The 14,717-nt window shown below is 44.6% G+C and overlaps 1 pseudogene; it reads left to right on the forward strand.

Moving 5' to 3' along the window:
- The first annotated feature begins 6,717 nt into the window (after positions 1-6,717).
- LOC109942622 (uncharacterized) lies at positions 6,718-11,725 on the forward strand (annotated as a pseudogene).
- The last annotated feature ends 2,992 nt before the right edge of the window (positions 11,726-14,717 follow it).

The following is a 14,717-nucleotide window of genomic DNA, read 5'->3' on the forward strand; positions in this document are numbered from 1 at the left end:
TTGTCTCTTCTATTGAGCCTTTCAGGGTAGAAGAGGCCTTGCTAGATCCGGACTGGGTGTTGGCCATGCAGGAGGAGCTCAACAACTTCAAGAGAAATGAAGTTTGGACACTTGTGCCTCGTCCCAAGCAAAATGTTGTGGGAACCAAGTGGGTGTTCCGCAACAAACAAGACGAGCACGGGGTGGTGACAAGGAACAAGGCTCGACTTGTGGCAAAAGGTTATGCCCAAGTCGCAGGTTTGGACTTTGAGGAGACTTTCGCTCCTGTGGCTACGCTAGAGTCCATTCGTATTTTGCTAGCATACGCCGCTCACCATTCTTTCAGGTTGTTCCAAATGGATGTGATGAGCGCTTTCCTCAACGGGCCAATCAAGGAGGAGGTGTACGTGGAGCAACCCCCTGGCTTCGAGGATGAACGGTACCCCGACCATGTGTGTAAGCTCTCTAAGGCGCTCTATGGACTTAAGCAAGCCCCAAGAGCATGGTATGAATGCCTTAGAGACTTTTTAATTGCTAATGCTTTCAAGGTTGGGAAAGCCGATCCAACTCTTTTTACTAAGACTTGCAATGGTGATCTTTTTGTGTGCCAAATTTATGTCGATGACATAATATTTGGTTCTACTAATCAAAAGTCTTGTGAAGAGTTTAGCAGGGTGATGACGCAGAAATTCGAGATGTCGATGATGGGCGAGTTGAACTACTTCCTTGGGTTCCAAGTGAAGCAACTCAAGGACGGCACTTTCATCTCCCAAACAAAGTACACACAAGATTTGATCAAGAGGTTTGGGATGAAGGACGCCAAGCCCGCAAAGACTCCAATGGGAACCGACGGACACACCGACCTCAACAAAGGAGGTAAGTCCGTTGATCAAAAAACATACCGGTCTATGATAGGGTCATTGCTTTATTTATGTGCTAGTAGACCGGATATTATGCTTAGCGTATGCATGTGTGCTAGATTTCAATCCGATCCTAAGGAGTGTCACTTAGTGGCTGTGAAGCGAATACTTAGATATTTAGTCGCTACGCCTTGTTTTGGGATCTGGTATCCAAAGGGGTCTACCTTTGACTTGATTGGATACTCAGACTCCGATTATGCTGGATGTAAGGTCGATAGGAAGAGTACATCGGGGACGTGCCAATTCTTAGGAAGGTCCCTGGTGTCATGGAGTTCTAAGAAACAAACTTCCGTTGCCCTATCCACCGCTGAAGCCGAGTATGTTGCCGCAGGACAGTGTTGCGCGCAACTACTTTGGATGAGGCAAACCCTCAGGGACTTTGGCTACAATCTGAGCAAAGTCCCACTCCTATGTGATAATGAGAGTGCTATCCGCATGGCGGATAATCCTGTTGAACACAGCCGCACAAAGCACATAGACATCCAGCATCACTTTTTGAGAGACAACCAGCAAAAGGGAGATATCGAAGTGTTTCATGTTAGCTCCGAGAACCAGCTAGCCAATATCTTTACCAAGCCTTTAGATGAGCAGACCTTTTGCAAGTTGCGTAGTGAGCTAAATGTCTTAGATTCGCGGAACTTGGATTGATTTATAGCACACATGTGTTTTATGTCTTGATCATGTTCCTTAAGCATTTTGTTGTTTATTTATGGTGCTCAAGTTGTACAAGCACTCCCCGGACCTTACAAGTCCATTTGCAAGTGATGCACATATTTAGGGGGAGATGTGTTACAACTTGACTCTTTGGGACTAACCATGTGCTTGAGTTTGCTTGATTTAGTCTCAAAGGTAAATTGAAAGGGAAAAGGTGGACTTGGACCATGCAAGACTTCCACTGCACTCCGATGAAAGAGTAACTTATTCCAAGTTCATCTCTATACTCTTATTGCCTTTTTACTCTTAGTTGAAGATTTTGGTGAGGCAATGGGGTTAAAGGGCCAAAATTGATCCCGTTTTGGTGCTTGATGCCAAAGGGGGAGAAAATAAGGCCAAAGCAAGAAATGGATCAGCTACCACTTGAGAATTTTGAAAAAGTAGAGTTAGAGTTTTTGTTTGTCAAAATACTCTTGTTTGCCTCTTATTGTCAAAAGTTGGTCTCATGTGGGGAGAATGGTGATTAAATGGTTGATTATGGGAAATAGGGGGAGTTTTTGATACTGTGATCAATTTCTATTGAAACAACTCTCTTTATGTCTCTACAAGTGGTTTTGACTTAGAGATAGGAAGTTGAGGTTGATTTGCAAAAACAAACCATGTGGTGGCAAAGAATGATCCATATATGCCAAATTTGATTCAAAACAAATTTGAGTTTTTATTTGAATTGATTTTGCACTTGTTCTACTTGCTTTATGTTGTGTTGGCATAAATCACCAAAAAGGGGGAGATTGAAAGGGAAATGTGCCCTTGGGCCATTTCTAAGTGTTTTGGTGATTTAGTGTCCAATACAAGTGCCTAAGTGTCAAATGGTGGACAAAGTACAAATCAAGTATAAAGGTATGTTTCTCAAACTTAGTACACTGTTTTAGAGACTAATGTATTGTGTCTAAGTGCTGGAAATAGGAGAAATCGAATTGGAGAAGAGATGGCTTTGTTCAGCCAAAGCCAGTTCTGTCTGGGTGCACCGGACTGTCTGGTGGTGCACCGAACAGTGTCCGGTGCGCCAGGCTGGCTCAGGCGAACTTGCTGCTCTCGGGAAGAAATTAACGGCGTACGACTATAATTCACCGGACTGTCTGGTTTGCACCGGACAGTGTCCGGTGAGCCAACGGTCGCCGGGCCAACGGTCGGCCACTTAATCCGGGCGCGACGCGTGGCCGAGCCAACGGCTAGAAGGGGGCACCGGACTGTCCGGTGTGCACCGGACTGTCCGGTGTGCACCGGACAGTGTCCGGTGCACCAACGGCTCCAAGGCGCCAACGGTCGGCTTCGCCAAATAAGGAAAGAGATCCGCACCGGACAGTGTCCGGTGGTGCACCGGATTGTCCGGTGCGCCAGTCGACAGAAGGCAAGAAATGCCTTCCTGGAATGCACTCAACGGCTCCTAGCTGCCTTGGGGCTATAAAGGGACCCTAGGCGCATGGAGGAGTACACCAAGCATTCTTTGAGCATAGTTGATCACTCACACTTCGTTCTTGCGCACTTGTTCAACATTCTTAGTGATTTGAGCTCTGTTCTAGTGAGGAACTTGTGATAGTCTCTTGAGCTCAAGTCTGAGTCTTGTGTGTGCGTATTTGCTGTGATCTTTGTGTCTTGTGTGAGTTGCCAATCCCTTCCTTACTCCGTGCTTCTTTGTGAATTTCAAGTGTAAGGGCGAGAGGCTCCAAAGTGTGGAGATTCCTCACAAACGGGATATAGTAAAGCAAGCAAAACACCGTGGTATTCAAGTAGGTCTTTGGACCGCTTGAGAGGGGTTGATTGCAACCCTCGTCCGTTGGGACACCACAACGTGGAGTAGGCAAGCGTTGGTCTTGGCCGAACCACGGGATAAACCACTGTGCCATCTCTGTGATTGATCTCTTGTGGTTATTGTGTTTTGTTGAGACAACTCTCTAGCCACTTGGCATTATTGTGCTAACGCCTAATCAAGTTTTTGTGGATTAAGTTTCAAGTTTTCACAGGATCACCTATTCACCGCCCCCTCTAGGTGCTCTCAACAGGTCCTGTAGACTGTCCGGTGCCCCTTCTGCGCGTGCTCTGACTCTGGCGCGCACTGTAGCGCATTTAATGCGGTTGCAGTCGACCGTTGGCGCGAAATAGCCGTTGCTCCGCTGGCACACCGGACAGTCCGGTGCTTCACCGGACAGTCCAGTGAATTATAGTGGAGCGGCCTCCCATTTTCCCGAAGGTAGCGAGTTCAGCGTCAAGTTCCCTGGTGCACCGGACACTGTCCGGTGGCACACCGGACAGTCCAGTGCGCCAGACCAGGGTGCCTTTTGGGATGTCTTTAGCTCTCTTTATTTGAACCCATCTTTGGTCTTTTTATTGGCTTGTTGTGAACCTTTGGCACCTATAAAACTTATATACTAGAGCAAACTAGTTAGTCCAATTATTTGTGTTGGGCAATTTAACCACCAAAATCAATTTAGGAAAAGGTGTAAGCCTTTTTCCCTTTCACTTTGCACTTCTCTCTGGTTGTCTTCTCGGGCTGGTGCCGTGGACGTTTCCCTCAGTTTCAGCAGCGGCTCTAGTATCTCCGTCAACTTCCCGTTGTGCAGGCTCGGACGTGGGCGACAAATTTGGTTTTCTGGGACAGAACTTCCTGTTCGCTGAGCTGGTCTTCCCACGTAGACAATCTACGTGCTGTGAGTTGCCCGTTGCCTCACTTTATTTACTGTTTAATTTTGTGCAATCTGATAGTATTAAATATTTGTGTGTGATTGCACTATTGTGGATGGATTTGTATGCTCGATGATGATAGCGGTGTAGTGAGACAACGTGACAGTCTAGGTTTTTAGTGTGTTGTTATTTTCAGCATCAAGTATATATTTATGCCTAGTTATATCAATCTTTATTGAGGCTGTTTACTTGTGTTAAGGTATGTTATTTTATTTAGTGCATAGTTCCCTACTCTTTATATTTATGCTTGATTTCTAGGCTCATTATATTTGATCTAAAACCCTGATTTGGTAAGTTAGGACTGTCACGTTAGTCGAGGATCTCTGATCACCAATTAGCGTTGGAGGGCTATCTAATATAGCAACCCGCTATTTTGAGAGCAATATCAAAAGATAAACAATAATGTTTATGTACATAATCTGCCTTCTTCATCTGCTAGCCATGTTTAATACTGAAATGGGCCTGAGTAGCTATTTTACATGTTTTCATGTCCTAGAATTGCTACTGTTCATTGCTGCTATAATTACATATGGCATTTATCTGAGTTATATGTTTGTTTTATTCGGAATTATAATATTTAATATAATTAAATATGTTGAAAGTATGTCACTTATTTCTGTAAAACTACAATAATCCAAAAAATCAATTCGTATAATGGCCTATAGTTCTGATGTCATTAAGCCTGAAGCGTTCGACGGCGCAAGCTTGAAGCGCTGGCAGATTAAGACTCGCATGTGGCTCACTGACCTAAAACTATTTTGGATAGTGATGTCAGATGTTCCCGAGGCAGCATCAGATGATGCTGATGTTGCAGCAAAGGCCGCCGCACTAGCGGAGCAAGCCAAGTGGGACGAAGCCAATGAGGCATGCCTGTCTCGTCTGTTGAACGTCTTGTCGAACCGCTTATTTGACGTGTACTCTAGTTTTACCTCTGGTAAGGGTCTATGGACTGAACTTGATAATGAGTTATCTGAAGTTGACAATGGCAATGAATCATTCACAACAGAAAACTACCTCAATGGTTGAGGGAAGGTCTGTTATGGAGCAGCTACAGGAGATTCAACTCCTTGTTAGGGACTTGGTCCAATATGGTTGCGTCCTACCAAACAGTTTTCAGGTGAATGCAATACTAGCAAAGCTCCCGCCTTCTTGGCGAGACTTTGTGACTTCACGCCGCCACATGAAGAAGCAAATGACTCTCACTGAGTTGTCTGCTGCTATAAATGTGGAAGAGCGTGCAAGGGCCAATAACAAGCCATCCCAGCAACTCCAAGCTCACATTGTTGAGAAGGGCGGAGATAGAAAATTCCAGAAGAAGAAGAAGAACTCTCCACAGAAGAATCTGAACCAATCTAAGTCCAAAAAGATGATGAAGAAGGAGGACTTTATCTGCTACGTTTGTGGTGACTTTGGGCATACAGCTTGGAGGTGCAAACAAAGGGAAAAGGTCCTCCACCTCAGCGCAAAGAAGGGAACGTGTTGGTTAACTCCACCCCAGGGTATGCACCTAGGCCTTCATGGCAAGTCCATCAGATGATTGGTGGATGGATTCAGGTGCTACTGTTCATATTTGTGCTGATCGATCCATGTTCTCTTCTTTCCAGGGATACAACAGCGCACCAGTCTTGATGGGAAATGATGTTCCGGCAGCAGTTTGAGGTACTAGATAGGTCTACCTGAAGTTAACTTCAGGGAAGACACTCGTGCTGAAGGACGTGCTCTATGTGCCCTCTATGCTTTCGTTTCCACTACACAAATTTTGGATGATATTTTGTTTCCACTGCACACATGTAAAAAAAGTAGGATGACATGATTCACGCAGAGAATAAATTCTTATACAACATCGAATAAATACATACACCGTGTAACACAATTGATAAAAAACCTAATATCTGTTCAACTAACAGCCCCACGGGAATTAGGGACACTTTTATGGCATACGTAAAAATCGTATTTATCATCATAAAACTTATCACTGGAATGCATAAATAGTGTAAGTAGCAGACATAAAACATAATCATCGATGACAAAAATATGGATCAGATAGTTCGTCACTGGAGGACGATCCCGAGGCCGCCAGATCAAAGGACGCCTTAGAAGCTATCATCGAAGGTGATCGTCAGTGGAGGATGCCCTCTGATGCGCTACATCGAAGTAGATCATTGTCTTCAGATGCCACCACAGACGTTCACTGCAGTAATCATCGCTCACACCTCGGGAGGTCGTCGCCACCGCCACCGATCGGGCCTCAGGAGGTCACGATCGTCGCCAACGCTCGCGTCCTAGGCAGACGCGACCACCGTCGCTCGTGCCTAGGGTAGTCACGATCGCCACGGCGCTCGCGTCTCGGGCCGCCACTCGCCGACATCACCTGGGGCCACCGCTCGCCAATGTCGCCTAGGACTGCCACTCGCGCTTCACGATGTCGCTCACCACTCACATCTTGTGCCGCAGGAAGTCGTCGTCGACGTTTGACCACATCTCGCACCTCACGCGGTTGCAGCCACCGCCAGAGCTCAAAACCGTAATCCCTAAGCATTTGGGGTATTGTTCTAGACGCCTGGACCTAGTCCGGCTCAACTGGATGGCACGTCTAGCCTGGGCTTCCTCTAGTTATTGGAAGCCCAGGGCTTTATATATATACTTGAATATATAATATAAAACACAAAAATATGTATCTTCGGTTGGTTAAATGGGTAGATGGGTAAGAATGTGGAGCCACAATAACATCAAGTTTCAAACCTCAAATTAGGCATAATTTTACCCTTTCTTTTACAGATAGTGGGGGAGGAGTGGTGAGAGCCGAGAAACTCCTTTATGCTTGAGAATATATTATACTACCTCCATCCTCGAATATCCGTCGCCCGCTAGTTCATTTTTGAACTAAAACACGACAGATAAAAAAGAACGGAGGGAGTACTTACTAGCATTTGCAAGTACCACTATCGGAATCTGGCTCTTTGCCGAGTTCTCCTCGCTTTGCCAAGTGCTACTCTCGGCAAAATAAGACACTCGGCACATACATAATTTGCCAAGAGCAAAACACTTGACATATAAAGACACTCGGCAAAGGGTGATTTGCCGAGTGTCAAGCTCTCGGCGAAAACCGACGCTTGGCAAAGGGTCGTCAGCAGCCGTCTATACTTGACGGTCGTTAACTTTGCCAAGTGTCTGTCGTTGACACTCGGCAAAATATCTACTTTTCCTGAGTGTCACTTGAAAAACACTTGTCAAACATATATTTTTTCGAGTGTCAGGCGTTGACACTCGGCAAAATATCTACTTTTCCGAGTGTCACCTGGGAAACACTTGGAAAACATATATTTTGCCTAGTGTCTTTAGCTAACACTCGGCAAATTATATTTTTATTTTTTCCACCAAACTTTTTGTGGTATTTTCCTATAGTATGTAGACCTATATGTTCGATTTTGGCATAATTTTCAAAGTGTTTGCTATAACAATTAGATTTAGTTCGTTTAATTGAATTTCTTCGGATAATTTAGATTTGAACTACAAGTGACTCGAAAAAATAGAAAACGGTGAATGGAAAAACGATATCCATGTTATTTAGCACAAGTTATGGTCTATTTCAGGAATAGATCAAAATTTTCAAACACCATGCTCACGGAACATGACCGTGAACTTGCGATCCAATTGTTTTAAAATTGTATAAAACATAAACAAAGTCAGAAAATCATGAAACTTGTCGACATGTCATGATATCATATGTAGAGTCTCTGATAAAAATTTGAGACTGTTTTGAGAAAGTTGGCACATACTATGTGTACAAATCTAGCTGGTCTCTATTAAACTTTATGATTTCATGTTAGACCGTCTAGGTTTCTACACATAGTGCGTGACAACTTTCCAAGTGCCTGCGGACCCATTCTGTCTCGTCATTCAACTACGTCGCCGCCTCCTGATAGCTCCTGCGCGCCCACGGTGCCACTAGCCCACCCGCGCCGTCAATCCCCTCCGTCGTCCTGGCGCTCCGCCCATCCACCGTGGCCCTAGCTCCAGCTCGGCCCACTACTAGCCCCAGCCCCGGCTCTGCCCATCACCGGCCACCGCTCGATTGTGTATGCACTTCAGGCATGATAATCTAATCCTTACATTGCTCAGTAATATTAGTGTGCTCGAATCTGAGCATTTGTTCCTTGTTTGGCATATTATTTTTATTTAATTGTTGACTAGAGGTATATATGCTTCACAAATTAATTTTATTTGACGTATTGTAGACAATCTCATTATTTAAACATTTTTGGCATGAGATCTTAGCATGATATGTTTGTTTTGGCCAGTCTAAATATGCCTACATGATATGCTCATTGCTCCACTTGTCCAAACAATTATGTGATGCATTATTGATTTATTATAGAAATTTTGAAAACTAGTAAGTTTTACACTCATTTTTGTAAGCTGAAGTTCTTTATTCACTTATGATAGTATTGCAGTTGTATAGAATTCTATTATGATAGTATTGCATCTGTTCATAAGAGTTCTTTGCTCTTTTTATTTTGCTTTCTTTGGTATATTGTTACATGGATCATGCTATATGAATAATTTTAGGACATTCTAGTGTGTCAGTCGTTGTTTACTTTTTGGTGTGATGGTGTTAGCAACGAGAGGTTCACTTGAGATCATGTATATATGCATGTCAGCCACCGTGATGCTATTTTTTCAGGTTTTAAAATCCCACCGTGCCTGGGAGGTGTTGTTGACTTTTTTGTATTGACATGCTTGTGTTCCTTTTTTCCAGAGAAGAGATCGTTGGAGCCAAGCGGGTCTGCCTGCACCACGACGTGTCTCCACTTTACCGACCCGCCATAGCCCCGCTGGCCTGACTCCACCGTTACCCTAGGTATAACCTCTATTTCCGCATCATGGTCATAGATCACGTAACCCATTTAGGTGTCTCCCGTTCGAAAGAGATACAATGTAGATATGCAGTTCTTTGCATATCTACTAATGTATCTATTTCAAATTATCCATATTTTTTGGACAGCCCGTGGTTGTGTACATGGTGTTAGTTTCCACACTCTACTCTAGTGTAGATGGTGTTAGTTTCCATGCTCTACTCCGGTTTGAGACAGAGTTTCGGCGTCACCTCCCTGTTGTTCTAAGGATAGTACACTCTTCCTGCTAGGATGTGTATCCAGAGAATAGTGGGGAGGTGTTGTCAAAATTCTATCTCGAATCGGAGTAGAGCATGAAAACTAACACAATCTACACAACCGCGGGTGAGATTAGGACCTATCCTCACCTATTAGAAGGTAGGAAGATAGTGTACAAGCATTACATGTTTATATTAAACTATACTCGGTTATATATGTTAGAGGATGGAGGACCGTGAGTTGATGTACACGTGCCATGTAGGAAGGATTAATGTCACCCCTGAATGGATTAGAAAGACTAATTCTTTCGTGGAACGAGCATTTGGCGAAGCTGCTAAAGGAGCGAGTCTAGTCCCATGCCCGTGCAACAAATGTGCCAATAGGAAAAAGAAAAACAAAGAAGGCCATGGTAGAACATATTTGGAAGAATGGATTTACGCTGGACTATATTAGGTGGATCTTCTATGGTGAAGCACATCGTATGAGAGAGAAGGTGGTGAGACAACACGTCGAGGATTATGATGTTGATGCCGGGGTAGCGGACATGTTGAACGACTATCAGGGGGCACACTTCACCGAAGGACGCACGGAGGACGAGCCAGAGGCAACCGCAAAGGTGTTCTACGACATGTTTGATGCGGCACAGAAACCCTTTCATGATAAGACAAAGGTTTCTCAATTGGATGACATTGAACGTATTCGCGCGGTAAATTACCTATTCCAAACAATGACAGTTATAACTTACATCCAGACACATATGACGGAGAGTTCTTCCAAGAAGATGGGCTAGAAGGACGATTTGAGATACACTTAACCGAAGCAATCTGAATCGAAGTAGATATTGAAATAGTTGTTGATGTGGAGGATGATGAGGTGCAAAATGAGAATGACTTCTAAATACTTGAAGGTAATGACATTAATGACGAACTTGCGCCTTTAGATGATGTTGACTATGAAATGGTTGATAGTGATGATGAGACTTATGATCCGACTAACCCGGACACATATGAAGATTATTTTTAATCGATGTAATGTTGTATTTTATTTATTTCATATTTGTTTCTAAATACATAATTTTTATCTATGTATTTGCTTACTCTTTAATTGCAAGTTGTTGGACAAAAATGGTGGGCGGTGGGATGAGGACAAGGAGATGGAGGCGGAGGGGGAGGAGGAGCACCCGTATGACGGAGGAGGAGGCGTAGCAGGACGATGATTGTCCGCAGCAGATGGAGCAGCATGCTACAGTCGATACAGCGCGGTAGGACGATGACGACGCTCAGCAGGACGCCTCAGGTTTTGGTGCCTCAGATTCGAGGAACGTTTACTTGCTAGGTCCCGTGAGTCTCCCTCAGCGACCCATACTTCGTGACAGGCGCCCGCTGATTCGACCCGATGGTGAGATTTATTAAACTTTTGAAATTCATAATAGAAATTAATACTTTTCTTTATCACTTGGATAGGTCTTGGAAGGTTGTGGAGAATGCATGGGGTCATGGTTGCAACCCCAATGGCATCCTCGGCCTTATGTGCAGGGAACACTTCCCTGGAGTTATTGAGTACGCCGGAGTGATGGGCCCAGCCTACACCTTCGACCACTATGTCGTCGCTTCCGATGCAGTAGATCGCAATGGTAGGGAATTCAACAAGGAGGAGCGGGTGAAGCAAGAGCTGTGGGTAAGCCTTCCTCGCAATATATTGTTTAATACGTCGTATTTGTTGCACATTCTTGAAATAATATAAGGATACATTGTCTTTGTATGCAGGATTTATTCAAATGCGAGGCTGGATACGAGGCCAGGGCAGATGTGGTGGCTACCACGAGCTGTAAAAAAGATCGTCGTGGACATGCACTATAGGGCGCGCATCCAAACCATCGTGACTTACCACTGCTCCATCCTTGGGGAGAAGGTGAGCAAGCAGGACACCCGAACCATGTTGTTGACTTGGGACCAGTACTTGTAGGTAAATATAGAACTTTAATATTCATATTGAATATGCTTAATTTTATCTTCTGATAAGTCATGTACTTGTTTTTTTGAAGATGATTCCTTATTGGTGTGCCACGCATCCTCAGTGCTGGGAGTAGATGGTGCAGAGGTGGTGCTCGCCCGAGTGGGACGAGGCGCACAATGTTAGCCGGGAACGACGTTTGATGATGCAAGGTCCCTCCCACCACCAAGGTAGCCACAACCTTGGCAAATACACAGAAGCATGTGCACACACTCTTTTTTATTTAGGTATATAACTTTCGATTACGCATACATTCTAACTGTCTCGTTGATTTTCTCACAGGCAGCGTCACATGGTGGCTAGCCTTGCTCCATCTTCTCGGTGTATGCTATGGCCCACAAGGGCAAGCCGACGTCTGACGTCACCTACAACCCGGAGGATGGGCCCGAAACGTATAGCAACCCCGCCGTCTACAGCTGCCTCAGTGAGTACACTGCCATGACACAATTGGTTCATGGGCCAGATTACGATCCGAGGACTGAGGACATCGACAGAGATGTCCTCATGAGGGTCGGAGGAGGCAAGAGGCATGGGCGGTACTGGATTGCCGACGGGGCAATCGACTTGTTCTCTGTTCCCATTCTTTCTCAGGTGCAAGCAAGGAGCACGGACGTGAGCCCGGCCATACGACCTCGGCAGGACAGCTCACATAATCAGATACAACAATTATAGGTTATTACTTATCTATTCGTCGTTCATTGATTATTATATATCTTCTTTTCATTATCGTAACATTAGGGCAAAATATTACAGACTCAGATAGATGATGAGAGGAGGCAACGTGAGGAAATGAAGAAGAGGATGGCGGAGATGTTTCAGTACATGCAGAGCCTTGGCGTCACATTCGATTTTTCTCCTCCACCTTCGTTGTTCCCTATAGCTGACCCTGCTTAGTTCCATACTCCTGTGAATATCAAAATTCTAGTCCTGCATTATATATATTCATTTGGTCTCACAAATGCAATCTGTTCTCTGTGTAGGGACAATCTACAGCATAAAACAATCCTCATGGATCGTCCAGTCTGGCCACGCACCTCGCTGATGACATTTGTGTTGCTAACATGTTTGAGAAACTTGTTGTGAGATACTTGGTGAGATACTTGTTGTGAGATACTTGGTGAGACTTATGTTTGTGAAACTTTTTGATGTGTTGATATTTGTGAGATATATGGTGTTGGTGATACATGTGCTAATTCTGTGATATATGTGATGTCTATAATATGTATCTTTTGTTTGTTTGTATGAATAGCAAAAACAAATAAAAAGGGGCATTCTGATCACTTTGCCGAGTGTAACACTCGGCAAAAGGTAAGTGCCATGACCATAGCACTCAGCAAAGAAGGTACACATGGGAACCGATAAAGCTTATTTGTCGAGTGTTGTAGTCGAGGCACTCGACAAACAAGCAACCTTTTGTCGAGTACCTCCTAATGCACTCGGCATAGAGACTGGCAAAAGGGGCCTACGTGGGTCTTCTTTGCCGAGCGTTAGTCTAGCAGACACTCGGCAAAGGCTCTGTCACCGTCACTTGGTGTCGTGACGACGACTTTTCTTTGCCATGTACAAGATAGCACTCGGTAAAGCATTTACCGAGTGTCCGACAAAAAGTACTCGGCAAAAAAATCGATGTATAGTTAACAAGAGTCACACTCGGTAAATACTTCGCTAAGTGTTTTATAACCTTTGCCGAGTGCCATCTACGTCCGGCATATAAGACCGGTGGGAATACGTACCAGCTGCCTGCGGGGCGCTACGACGGGTCCATGCCTCGCGCGAGTCGGACACCAACGGCAACCTGCCACTGCGCCGACGGCCAACGCCACCATGCTCACGCAGGTCTTTGGCGCCAAGGGTCTGACGCAGAAGGACTGTCTCCCCCTTCTACAATGGGGACTCGGGGTCAGGCAAACTGCAGAATCGCCTGTCCATCAGTCGTGTGACTGATTTGCATCGGACATTCGGACATCGACGTGATAGTAAAGCTTGGTTGAGGTTGTGCTTGTAGCTTGTAGTCGGATATTTGTGATATCTATTTTTTGTTGAATATAAATGGTTGTGAATTCTAGTGGTTAGGACGTGGGAGGGGACTACGCTCATTTTTGGACGACATGGGTACGTGTACGTATGGCTGTGCAAATTGCATTAGCTGTATTCGTCGGCTGATTATCTCTATTCTTTTTTCCCCACTTGATTGAGGCGTGTGTGTCTCTTCTGGATTTGAGAGGAAATTGAATCTGTATAACATGCAAAAACTGCTCGTGAAGGCCTAATTGTTCTTGAGTCAATTACTGCTCTGCTGCACACGTACTTCCACACAGACACAGGCACAAAAATGTCGAGAAATGTATTTCTCAATCAACAACTAGGGAGACACACAACTCGATATGGGCCTAAGTTCTCGTCGACCTGATTATTAATGGGCCTTCCAGATGTAGGCTTGCTCCTACCTCTATTTTTATAGAGCATTCCTGATTGCTAACGGGCCACATCATGATTGCCGGATTACAAAGATGCTTGACCTCTTTTTTTTATCAGACAATATAAGTAAACATAGCTTTGCAACATTTGAAATCCTGACTTCCTTTATACGGAGTAGTTTATTTTGAGCGTGCAAGGTACAACTTCAACCATTGGTGGGGCAACACACCAACTGTGAAATCATAGTTACCCCGTCATTTGTTACAAGAACTGACGACTGCATGCCGTGGTGAAAATATATTACTACGGGCAAATACGTTTGATGAAGTGGCTCTAGTAATTCATTTGCAATAGGTTTTTTAGCACTCAGCACGTAGTGACGATTCTTACAATATTATTACAACCGACTATGTTATGAACTACACATGGGTGTTAAGCCAAACAGATCGTGTTGTATTTTCAGAGTTTTTTTATGGGGTACAAGGATACCACACGACACCCACATACTCATGCGCGTACATTACACACTAGAAAGAGATTTAGAGGCCTAAACCTATATATAGTACGTGAGAAACACGTAATACCATTAAACACGCACGCGTGTGTATACCCTGTATCTAGACCTAGGCATAACCAGGGAGGCAACCAAGGATAAACTCTAAAGTGAAGCATCAAAATGCAGATCCTGAGGATCGAACCCACGCACCCGATAGCTTGAGCTAAGGCTCGGTCCTCTTGTATTTTCATACACTACCGGAATCAATAGCTTCGCCGAGTGCCGGAAGCACTCGGCGAAGCCTTAAAAACACTCGGCAAAGGCTTTGCCGAGTGTAACACTCGGCAAAGAAGACTCGGCAAACAGTGCATCGGCAAAGAC

This window comes from Zea mays, chromosome 9 (assembly GCF_902167145.1).
Source record: "Zea mays cultivar B73 chromosome 9, Zm-B73-REFERENCE-NAM-5.0, whole genome shotgun sequence".
Taxonomy (NCBI): Eukaryota; Viridiplantae; Streptophyta; class Magnoliopsida; order Poales; family Poaceae; genus Zea; species Zea mays.